An 11,353-nucleotide genomic window follows, 5' to 3' on the forward strand; every position below is an offset into this window, starting at 1 on the left:
CCCTCCATTTCTCTCTTCCTCTCTCTTCTCTACCCCCCCCTTTCTCTCTACCTCTCTCTCTTCTCTACCCCTCCCTTTCTCTCTCTACCTCTCTCTCTTCTCTACCCCTCCCTTTTCTCTTCCTCTCTCTCTCTTCTCTACCCCTCCCTTTCTCTCTTCCTCTCTCTCTCTCCTCTACCCCTCCCTTTCTCTCTCTACCTTTCTCTTCTCTACCCCACCCTTTCTCTCAACCCCTCTCTCTCTTCTCTATCCCCTCCCTTTCTCTCAACCTATCTCTCTCTTCTCTACCCCTCCCTTTCTCTCTCTACCTCTCTCCTCTACCCCCTCCCTTTCTCTCAACCCCTCTTTCTCTTCTCTACCCCTTCCCTTTCTCTTTACTTCTGTCTCCCCTGAGGCCCTACTGCCCTATTATAAAGGACAACCTGAGGAGTGGGGTGGCAAAAGAGAATTCTACTTTTCTCATTACTTGTAGCTGGTAACGCAACATTCTTGGGTCTGCATGTAACGCCTACTCTTGCTCCCTCCCTCCTGCCCTCGACGTCGCTGGTCTACTAACCACCAAGACCTGGCAACCCACATTGTGCACACCTGCTCATCCATCACTTTCTCCCTGATTACTCCCACCTTTTATTTAGTCCTTTAGTTGTCTTCAGTTACTAATTGTTTTCTCTTACGTTATGGCCGTGACCTAATGTTTGTTAAAACTGTTTCGGTTCTTTATTAAACTCACCTTCTACACCTGCTTCCTGACTCCCGGCGTGTATGTTACAGAAGTAACACCTCGACAATATGGAAGCAGCAGAAGATTTAACCCTCCTCCAGGCGGTTAAGGAACAAGGTCATCTACTCCATCAACACCACGACCAGCTGGCGAAACTGAGTATGGCCATGGAGGAGGTTCTCCGCGTTCTCCACTGCCTCGACACCACTAGCGAGGCTCTCAATACCCCCATCAGAGGGGAACCTACCACGGGTCGTCACAGTGAGCCAGCCTACCCAGCTGTCCGCCCAGGTCAGTGATACCCGACTATCCCTTCCGGAGAAATATGACGTCACTCCATCGAAATGCCGTGGCTTCCTACTCCAGTGCTCCCTCTATTTAGCATATCAGATGGGAATCTCCACCACCGAGAGGTCCAAGGTTGCCACGGTCCCCTGCTGACCGGACGGGTTGTTGGAGTGGTCTACGGCCGTCTGGGAGAAAGGAGAGGAGGAGCTGGGATCCTATGAGATGTTCATGGCTCTGTTCACGGCGGTCTTCGACCATCCACCAGAGGGCAGAGAGGGAGGTGAGCGACTCTTCCAGCTCCGGCAGGGCGCCCAGACCGCAGAGGAGCACTCCCTCACCTTTCGGACTGCTGCAGCTTCCAACGGATGGATTGTGTCGGCGCTCCGCATTCTATTCCGCTGTCGGATTGCATGAGAAGGTCGAGACAGAGTTGACATGTCAGGATGACAATATTGCTCTCATCAATATGCTCTCATCTCAATGGTCATCCGTCTGGATAACCTTCTGCGGGAGCGCCGGTGTCCATCTCGCTACTCGCCTCCCTCCTTTGGCGGTCCCGAGGCAGAGCCTGAACCCATGGAGGTTAGGGTTAGACTCCGCTGCAGAGCTGGGGCTCTGTTCCCATTGCGGCCAGGAGGGCAGTGGTGTCCGGTGAACAGAACAGAGAGGCGGCCTCTTGACCTTCCATCTCCCAGGGTAGGCGTGAGTATCCCATTTTCATAGTTTTTTAGCCAAACCCTTTCTGGTTCCTATTTCACTGGGTGGCTGTCCCTCAAGTGTTGTCTCTACAGCTCTAGTGGACTCCGGTGCCGTTGGGAACTCCATCAACCAGGCCCTCACCTCCTCCCTGAATTTAATCTCATAAATCGCTCACCTCTCCTTTTCCTATCCAAGCTCTGGACACACGACCATTAGGATCTGGCACAGTAACACACATCATCGCACCACTCACCCAATGCGCCAGGAAAGCCTTCCCTTCTTCATCACCTCCGCACCTGTACACCAGGTAATCCTCAGCCTCCCGTGGCTCCAATGTCACAATCCCAACATCACATGGTCGAGTATGAAAATGACCGCCTGGGGACCGGGATGTGGTTACATGCCAGTTGTGGTTACATCAAATCAAATGTATTTATAAAGCCCTTCGTACATCAGCTGATATCTCAAAGTGCTGTACAGAAACCCAGCCTAAAACCACAAACAGCAAGCAATGCAGGTGTAGAAGCACGGTGGCTAGGACAAACTCTCTAGAAAGGCCAAAACCAAGGAAGAAACCTAGAGAGGAACCAGGCTATGAGGGGTGGCCAGTCCTCTTCTGGCTGTGCCGGGTGGAGATTATAACAGAACATGGCCAAGATGTTCAAATGCCGGTTGAGGTTACATACCGGTTGAGGTTACATGCTGGTTGAGGTTACATGCTGGTTGAGGTTACATCCCGGTCGGCATAGTGTCGTCCGGGTTAGGGAGGGCTCTCATCGCGCACCAGCGACTCCTGTGGCGTGCCGGGCGCAGTGCGTGCTAAGTGCACGGTGTTTCCTCCGACACATTGGTGCGGCTGGCTTCCGGGTTGGATGCACGCTGTGTTAAGAAGCAGCGCGGCTTGGTTGGGTTGTGTAGGACGCATGACTTTCAACCTTCGTCTCTCCCGAGCCCGTACAGGAGTTGTAGCGACGAGACAAGATAGTAGCTACTAAAAAAATTGGATACCATGAAATTGGGGAGAAAAAAACAAAAACAACTTCTACTCTGACACATTCAGGTCTTCTCTTTCATTGTGTTGCATCATCATTTGATCCATATGCTTCTTACACAATTTTCCCTCCGTCTGCACTAAGTAGGTTACAAGACCAAGTACCCTTTTCACAACCCCGGGGACCCATTTGTGTCTCTCTCTCTCTCCTCCCTTGGTAATCTCGGACGAGCACTGTTCGTTCCCGACTGGGAAAAAAAAAACCCCGAAAGACGCTTTCCCGACCCCCTTGTCCTGAATCTTCGACTGCATGTCATCTGAAAAAACTGGGGTTTAACCAGTTTAACCTTGCTCTAACTTGTCTTTTTAGGAACAACTCTTCTGGAGTTTTTCCAGTTGCGACATGTAGCGAATTCCTGTAGGCAAACAGAAAGTTGTCCAAACTATATGCTGTACAGACCGTCCTGATGTCCTTCTCTAGAGCCTGTTTTAGATTCTATACAAGTCGCTCTGCTGCGCTATTTGAAACTGCATGGTACGGAGCCGACTGGCTGTCCTCCCCATTCAACTGGAAGAATATCTCCATCTCTTTTTGACACCATCTGCCTGAAACACACTCCTCAACTAACCCGTAGGCCGAGAACGCTGCCCGGAGTGTGTCTACCGTGGCTGTAGCCGGAGTATTACTCATACACTTTACTTCTGGCCAGCGTGACTATGCATCCGTAACTACTGACAACCGGGTCCTTTCCCTTTTGAGCAAAATCTATATGAATGCGTTTGCCAGGGCCCCCTCTCTCAGGCCGTTTCCAAGGATGCACTGGTGCAAGCTTCGGCATATTCCTATTAGACTGACACACCTGGCATCGCCTTACCGTGTCTTCTGTATCTGAGTCTAACCTGGGCCACCAAAAAGTGGCTCCTTGCGAGAACTTTCATTTTTTACCATGCCCCAGTGGGTTCCACGTATCTCCTTCAGTAGGTCCCTCTGTAGAGTAGCCCGGCACCACTGCTCTCTCACACCCCATAACCCACAATCACTTTCTCCAGGGAGCTCATCCCTTCTCACCCAATAAGGCTTTAGTTCAGGATCAGTAACATGGTTAGGTCACCCTGTCAGTGTAAAATGCTTCACTTTTTTTGCCAAACCCTTTTGTCTTTGGTAGTTTCCCTGGCTATGTCCTTCGCTAAAATGGGAAGTACATCGAAAAATGACAATTGATAGTTTGGATTTCTGGCATGCTGCTGAGAGGACTTGTATTGTATGTCATACTGATATGTGCATCTATCCTGGATGTAGCCCCTGTTCATCTATCCTGGATGTAGCCCCTGTTTGTCTATCCTGGATGTGGCCCATGTTCATCTATCCTGGATGTGGCCCCTGGTCGTCTATCCTGGATGTAGCCCCTGTTAGTCTATCCTGGATGTGGCCCCTGTTCGTCTATCCTGGATGTGGCCCCTGTTCGTCTATCCTGGATGTAGCCCCTGTCCGTCTATCCTGGATGTAGCCCCTGTTCGTCTATCCTGGATGTGGCCCCTGTTCCCTGTTAGTCTATCCTGGATGTAGCTCCTGTTCGTCTATCCTGGATGTAGCCCCTGTTCGTCTATCCTGGATGTGGCCCCTGTTCCTCTATCCTGGATGTAGCCCCTGTTAGTCTATCCTGGATGTAGCCCCTGTTCCCTGTTAGTCTATCCTGGATGTAGCTCCTGTTCCTCTATCCTGGATGTAGCCCCTGTTCCTCTATCCTGGATGTAGCCCCTGTTCCTCTATCCTGGATGTAGCCCCTGTTCCTCTATCCTGGATGTAGCCCCTGTTAGTCTATTCTGGCTGTAGCCCCCTGTTCATCTATCCTGGATGTAGCCCCTGTTCCTCTAACCTGGATGTAGCCCCTGTTCCTCTATCCTGGATGTAGCCCCTTTTAGTCTATCCTGGATGTAGCCCCTGTTCCCTGTTAGTCTATCCTGGATGTAGCCCCCTGTTAGTCTATCCTGGATGTAGCCCCTTTTCCTCTATCCTGGATGTAGCCCCTGTTTCTCTATCCTGGCTGTAGCCCCCTGTTCATCTATCCTGGATGTAGCCCATGTTCGCCTATCCTGGATGTAGCCCCTGGTTGTCTAACCTGGATGTAGCCCCTGTTCGTCTATCCCGGATGTAGCCCCTGTTCGTCTATCCTGGATGTAGCCCCTGTTCGTCTATCCTGGATGTAGCCCCTGTTCGTCTCTCCTGGATGTGGCCCCTGTTCCTCTATCCTGGATGTAGCCCCTGTTCGTCTATCCTGGATGTGGCCCCTGTTCCCTGTTAGTCTATCCTGGATGTAGCTCCTGTTCGTCTATCCTGGATGTAGCCCCTGTCCGTCTATCCTGGATGTAGCCCCTGTTCCTCTATACTGGATGTAGCCCCTGTTCGTCTATCCTGGATGTGGCCCCTGTTCCTCTATCCTGGATGTAGCCCCTGTTCGTCTATCCTGTATGTGGCCCCTGTTCCCTGTTAGTCTATCCTGGATGTAGCTCCTGTTCGTCTATCCTGGATGTAGCCCCTGTCCGTCTATCCTGGATGTAGCCCCTGTTCCTCTATCCTGGATGTAGCCCCTGTTAGTCTATCCTGGATGTAGCCCTTGTTCCTCTATCCTGGATGTAGCCTGTTAGTCTATACTGGCTGTAGCCCCCTGTTCATCTATCCTGGATGTAGCCCCTGTTCCTCTATCCTGGATGTAGCCCCTGTTAGTCTATCCTGGATGTAGCCCCTGTTCCTCTATCCTGGATTTAGCCCCTCTTCCTCTATCCTGGATGTAGCCCCTGTTCCTCTATCCTGGATGTAGCCCCTGTTAGTCTATCCTGGCTGTAGCCCCCTGTTCGTCTATCCTGGATGTGGCCCCTGTTCCTCTATCCTGGATGTAGCCCCTTGTTAGTCTATCCTGGATGTAGCCCCTGTTCCTCTATCCTGGATGTAGCCCCTGTTCCTCTATCCTGGATGTAGCCCCTGTTAGTCTATCCTGGATGTAGCCCCTTGTTAGTCTATACTGGATGTAGCCCCTGTTCCTCTATCCTGGATGTAGCCCCTGTTCCTCTATCCTGGCTGTAGCCCCCTGTTCCTCTATCCTGGATGTTGCCCCTGTTAGTCTATCCTGGATGTAGCCCCTGTTAGTCTATCCTGGATGAAGCCCCTGTTCCTCTATCCTGGATGTAGCCCCTGTTCGTCTAACCTGGATGTAGCCCCTGTTCATCTAACCTGGATGTAGCCCCTGTTAGTCTATCCTGGATGTAGCCCCTGTCCGTCTATCCTGGATGTAGCCCCTGTTCCTCTATCCTGGATGTAGCCCCTGTTAGTCTATCCTGGATGTAGCCCTTGTTCCTCTATCCTGGATGTAGCCTGTTAGTCTATACTGGCTGTAGCCCCCTGTTCATCTATCCTGGATGTAGCCCCTGTTCCTCTATCCTGGATGTAGCCCCTGTTAGTCTATCCTGGATGTAGCCCCTGTTCCTCTATCCTGGATTTAGCCCCTCTTCCTCTATCCTGGATGTAGCCCCTGTTCCTCTATCCTGGATGTAGCCCCTGTTAGTCTATCCTGGCTGTAGCCCCCTGTTCGTCTATCCTGGATGTGGCCCCTGTTCCTCTATCCTGGATGTAGCCCCTGTTAGTCTATCCTGGATGTAGCCCCTTGTTAGTCTATCCTGGATGTAGCCCCTGTTCCTCTATCCTGGATGTAGCCCCTGTTCCTCTATCCTGGATGTAGCCCCTGTTAGTCTATCCTGGATGTAGCCCCTTGTTAGTCTATACTGGATGTAGCCCCTGTTCCTCTATCCTGGATGTAGCCCCTGTTCCTCTATCCTGGCTGTAGCCCCCTGTTCCTCTATCCTGGATGTTGCCCCTGTTAGTCTATCCTGGATGTAGCCCCTGTTAGTCTATCCTGGATGAAGCCCCTGTTCCTCTATCCTGGATGTAGCCCCTGTTCGTCTAACCTGGATGTAGCCCCTGTTCATCTAACCTGGATGTAGCCCCTATTAGTCTATCCCGGATGTAGCCCCTGTTAGTCTATCCTGGATGTAGCCCCTGTTAGTCTATCCTGGATGTAGCCCCTGTTAGTCTATCCTGGATGAAGCCCCTGTTCCTCTATCCTGGATGTAGCCCCTGTTCGTCTAACCTGGATGTAGCCCCTGTTCATCTAACCTGGATGTAGCCCCTGTTAGTCTATCCCGGATGTAGCCCCTGTTAGTCTATTCTGGATGTAGCCCCTGTTAGTCTATCCTGGATGTAGCCCCTGTTAGTCTATCCTGGATGTAGCCCCTGTTCATCTATCCCGGATGTAGTCCCTGTTAGTCTATCCTGGATGTAGCCCCTGTTCCTCTATCCTGGATGTAGCCCCTGTTTGTCTAACGTATATGTATCCCCTGTTAGTCTATCCCGGATGTAGCCCCTGTTCGTCTATCCTGGATGTAGCCCCTGTTCATCTATCCTGGATGTAGCCCCTGTTAGTCTATCCTGGATGTAGCCCCTGTTCCTCTATCCTGGATGTAGCCCCTGTTCCTCTATCCTGGATGTAGCCCCTGTTAGTCTATCCTGGCTGTAGCCCCCTGTTCATCTATCCTGGATGTGGCCCCTTTTCCTCTATCCTGGATGTGGCCCCTTTTCCTCTAACCTGGATGTAGCCCCTGTTCCTCTATCCTGGATGTAGCCCCTGTTAGTCTATCCTGGATGTAGTCCCCGTTCCCTGTTAGTCTATCCTGGATGTAGCCCCTGTTAGTCTATCCTGGATGTAACCCCTGTTCCTCTATCCTGGATGTAGCCCCTCTTCCTCTATCCTGGCTGTAGCCCACTGTTCATCTATGCTGGATGTAGCCCTTGTTCGTCTATCCTGGATGTAGCCCCTGTTTGTCTATCCTGGAAGTAGCCCCTATTCCTCTATCCTGGATTTAGCCCCTGTCCGTCTATCCTGGATGTAGCCCCTGTTAGTCTATCCCAGATGTAGCCCCTGTTCCTCTATCCTGGATGTAGCCCCTGTTCCTCTATCCTGGATGTAGCCCCTGTTCCTCTATCCTGGATGTAGACCCTGTTCCTCTATCCTTGATGTAGTCCCTGTTCATCTATCCTGGATGTAGTCCCTGTTCGTCTATCCTGGATGTAGCCCCTGTTCCTCTATCCTGGATGTAGCCCCTGTTAGTCTATCCTGGATGTAGCCCCTGTTCCTATATCCTGGATGTAGCCCCTGTTCCTCTATCCTGGATGTAGCCCCTGTTTGTCTATCCTGGATGTAGCCCCTGTTCACCTATCCTGGATGTAGCCCCTGTTCCTCTATCCTGTGACATAAGTAAGTGACACTAGACTGAAAAGACTCATCCCTGTTTACTCTTAACCCACGCTCTTGCATCCTCTTTAACACTGCTTCTACAGGGTTAACCTGGGGCTGTGGACCACTTACAGGAAGTGGTCCTCGGACCGATTTCCCTGTGATAAGAATGTCATCCAGAAAGTACACAGACCCAGGTTAACCCTGTAAGACCTGGTCCATGATACGTTGGAATACAGCTGGAGAGCTTGATACTTCATAAGGCGGCAGGGTGGCCTAGTGGTTAGAGCGTTGGACTAGTAACCGGAAGGTTGCAAGTTCAAACCCCCGAGCTGACAAGGTACAAAGGCCGTCTGTTCCTAGGCCGTCATTGAAAATAAGAATTTGTTCTTAACTGACTTAAATAAATAAATAAATAAATAAGGCCCTCTATTAATCTGGTATAAACCTATCAACGTGTTTATTGTCAATAAATACTTTGACTCTTGATCTACCTCCACAGTTTATGCGTCTTTAAATCTGCTGCTGTACAGCTTCTCTGAGATAATAGACACGGTAGCCCCAGTATCTACCTCCATCTTTATCCCCCCGTTACATTACCATGATGTAACGGGGGGGATAAATTAGGTTTCACATAATCACTATCACTACTCACAGTAAAAAGTCACTATCACTATCACTACACACAGTAAAAAGTCATTTTCTGACTGGTGATTTCCGACTGTGCTGGAGCCTGCGGGCAACATGATCTGTTGTCAAGTAGCGTGTCCCCTTCACTGGATTACAGTGTGCTGTTTGACAGCGTTGCTTAGAAAACGCTCTGTTCCCTGCAGATACTCTCCCCCTGCAAGCCCTTTTAAGATGTCCAGTCTTCAGGCACGCTCTGTGTTGTAACTCCTTGTAACGGCAGGTCTGCTGTGAATTTCTTGTCCCCAAACAGCGAAAACAGGGCTTTGACGTCTCCTTCCTCTGGCCTGACATCCACTGTTTCTCCCTGTCGGATCCAGGTCGATGCCCCTCCCGTTTTGTGGTCAACTGATCGGTTCTCAACTGAGTCGGTGTCTGATGGAATTTCTTCAAACTCTGGGCTGTGCGCTCCAAGTTGTTGACGATGTCCAATACTTTTGCCCAGGTTAAATTCTCCCCGTATGCCGCGCTTAACATCTTGCCAGCGCAGCTCTTAACTGGCATCTCCATAAACTAGCTGGTCCTTGATCTGCTCCTCTAGTGCAGCCCCAAACTCACATCGCCAGTCCCTTTAGCGACGCTACATACTCAGCTAACGTCTCTCCCGTCGACTGTTTCCTATTCCGAAAAACATTCCTCTCGCTCAACACGTTCCGTTTCGGTGCATAAAAGTCTCTGAAATGAGCTCCTGGAAGCTAACCTCTCCCGGCTTCTTCGGCGCTAACAAATCTTTCAGCAGCGTAAATGTCTTTGAACCCACGGCTGATAGAAATTCCGCTCTTCTGCGGTCGTCAGGTATCTCGTTGGCCTCCAAAAAATGGCAAAAATCGCTCCTCATACAGTATGTGCTGAAGGTCTCGTTAGCCTACCTGAGGAACGTGTAACAGACCAGTGTCGTATTCTATCTGAGTAACGTGTAGCAGACCAGTGTCGTATTCTACCTGAGTAACGTGTAACAGACCAGTGTCGTATTCTACCTGAGTAACGTGTAACAGACCAGTGTCGTATTCTACCTGAGTAACAGACCAGTGTCGTATTCTACCTGAGTAACGTGTAACAGACCAGTGTCGTATTCTACCTGAGTAACATGTAGCAGAGAGGTGTCGTATTCTACCTGAGTAACGTGTAACAGACCAGTGTCGTATTCTACCTAAGTAACAGACCAGTGTCGTATTCTACCTGAGTAACGTGTAACAGACCAGTGTCGTATTCTACCTGAGTAACGTGTAACAGACCAGTGTCGTATTCTACCTGAGTAACGTGTAACAGACCAGTGTCGTATTCTACCTGAGTAACGTGTAACAGACCAGTGTCGTATTCTACCTGAGTAACGTGTAACAGACCAGTGTTGTATTCTACCTGAGGAACGTGTAGCAGACCAGTGTCGTATTCTACCTGAGTAACGTGTAACAGACCAGTGTCGTATTTTACCTGAGTAACGTGTAGCAGACGAGTGTCGTATTCTACCTGAGTAACGTGTAACAGACCAGCGTCGTATTCTACCTGAGTAACATGTAACAGACCAGTGTCGTATTCTACCTGAGTAACGTGGAGCAGACCAGTGTCGTATTCTACCTGAGTAACGTGTAACAGACCAGTGTCGTATTCTACCTGAGTAACATGTAACAGACCAGTGTCGTATTCTACCTGAGTAACGTGGAGCAGACCAGTGTCGTATTCTACCTGAGTAAAGTGTAACAGACCAGTGTCGTATTCTACCTGAGGAACGTGTAACAGACCAGTGTCGTATTCTACCTGAGGAACGTGTAACAGACAATATTGTCACGAAACGTGTAGTAATTGTGAAGGGGTCTTAGTGTAGTAATTGTGAAGGGGTCTTACTATCTCTCTCCCTGCTTCCCTTCCTTTCTCCTACCCTCCTTTTTTGTCTCTGTCTCTTTGCACTATCCATCCTTCATGTAACTCTCTCTTTCCTCCCCCCAATCTGAATATCTCCCCCCCCCTCTTCTGTCCGCAGGTGGAGGGATGGCATTTCTCCTTTTAATTATCCTAGTGTTCCCCTCCCTCACACCGGCCAAACACAATACAACCACAGGTAATGGCTTTGTGCTTTCAGTTAAATGTGAGTCTTTGACGTGACAGATGGCACCAGATGGCACCATATTAGGACAGGGTTCTGATCAAAAGTAGCGCACTATGTAGGGATTAAGGTGCTGTTTGGGACACAAACTAATACCAGAGACAGCCAGCCACCATTTCAAACCACCTTCAACAGCTAAGGTATGACAGACTAGACTAAACTCCAGAGAGCTGTGCAATGACACAAATGGCCATTTGCTGTAAACATCTGCTACTTATTATGAGCACCATATGTCACAGTGGTGACACTAAAGCTCTCAGGTATAATACCCTGTTATACACCCTGTTATACACCCTGTTATATAACTGTTATACACCCTGTTATACACCCTGTTATATACTCTGTTATACACCCTGTTATACACCCTGTTATATAACTGTTATACACCCTGTTATACACCCTGTTATACACCCTGTTATACAACTGTTATACACCCTGTTATACACCCTGTTATACACCCTGTTATACACCCTGTTATATAACTGTTATACACCCTGTTATACACCCTGTTATACACCCTGTTATACAACTGTTATACACCCTGTTATACACCCTGTTATATACTCTGTTATACACCCTGT

At 49.6% G+C, this 11,353-nt stretch overlaps 1 long non-coding RNA gene across 1 annotated transcript in view; it reads left to right on the plus strand.

Annotated features, from left to right (window-relative positions):
- LOC118941207 overlaps positions 1-11,353 on the plus strand; it is a 104,860-nt gene that overhangs the window by 42,094 nt on the left and 51,413 nt on the right. The window contains exon 2 of the long non-coding RNA XR_005037538.1: positions 10,650-10,727. This is a non-coding gene — a long non-coding RNA (uncharacterized LOC118941207). The remainder of the gene's footprint in view (positions 1-10,649; positions 10,728-11,353) is intronic.

This window comes from Oncorhynchus mykiss, chromosome 18 (assembly GCF_013265735.2).
Source record: "Oncorhynchus mykiss isolate Arlee chromosome 18, USDA_OmykA_1.1, whole genome shotgun sequence".
Lineage (NCBI taxonomy): Eukaryota > Metazoa > Chordata > Actinopteri > Salmoniformes > Salmonidae > Oncorhynchus > Oncorhynchus mykiss.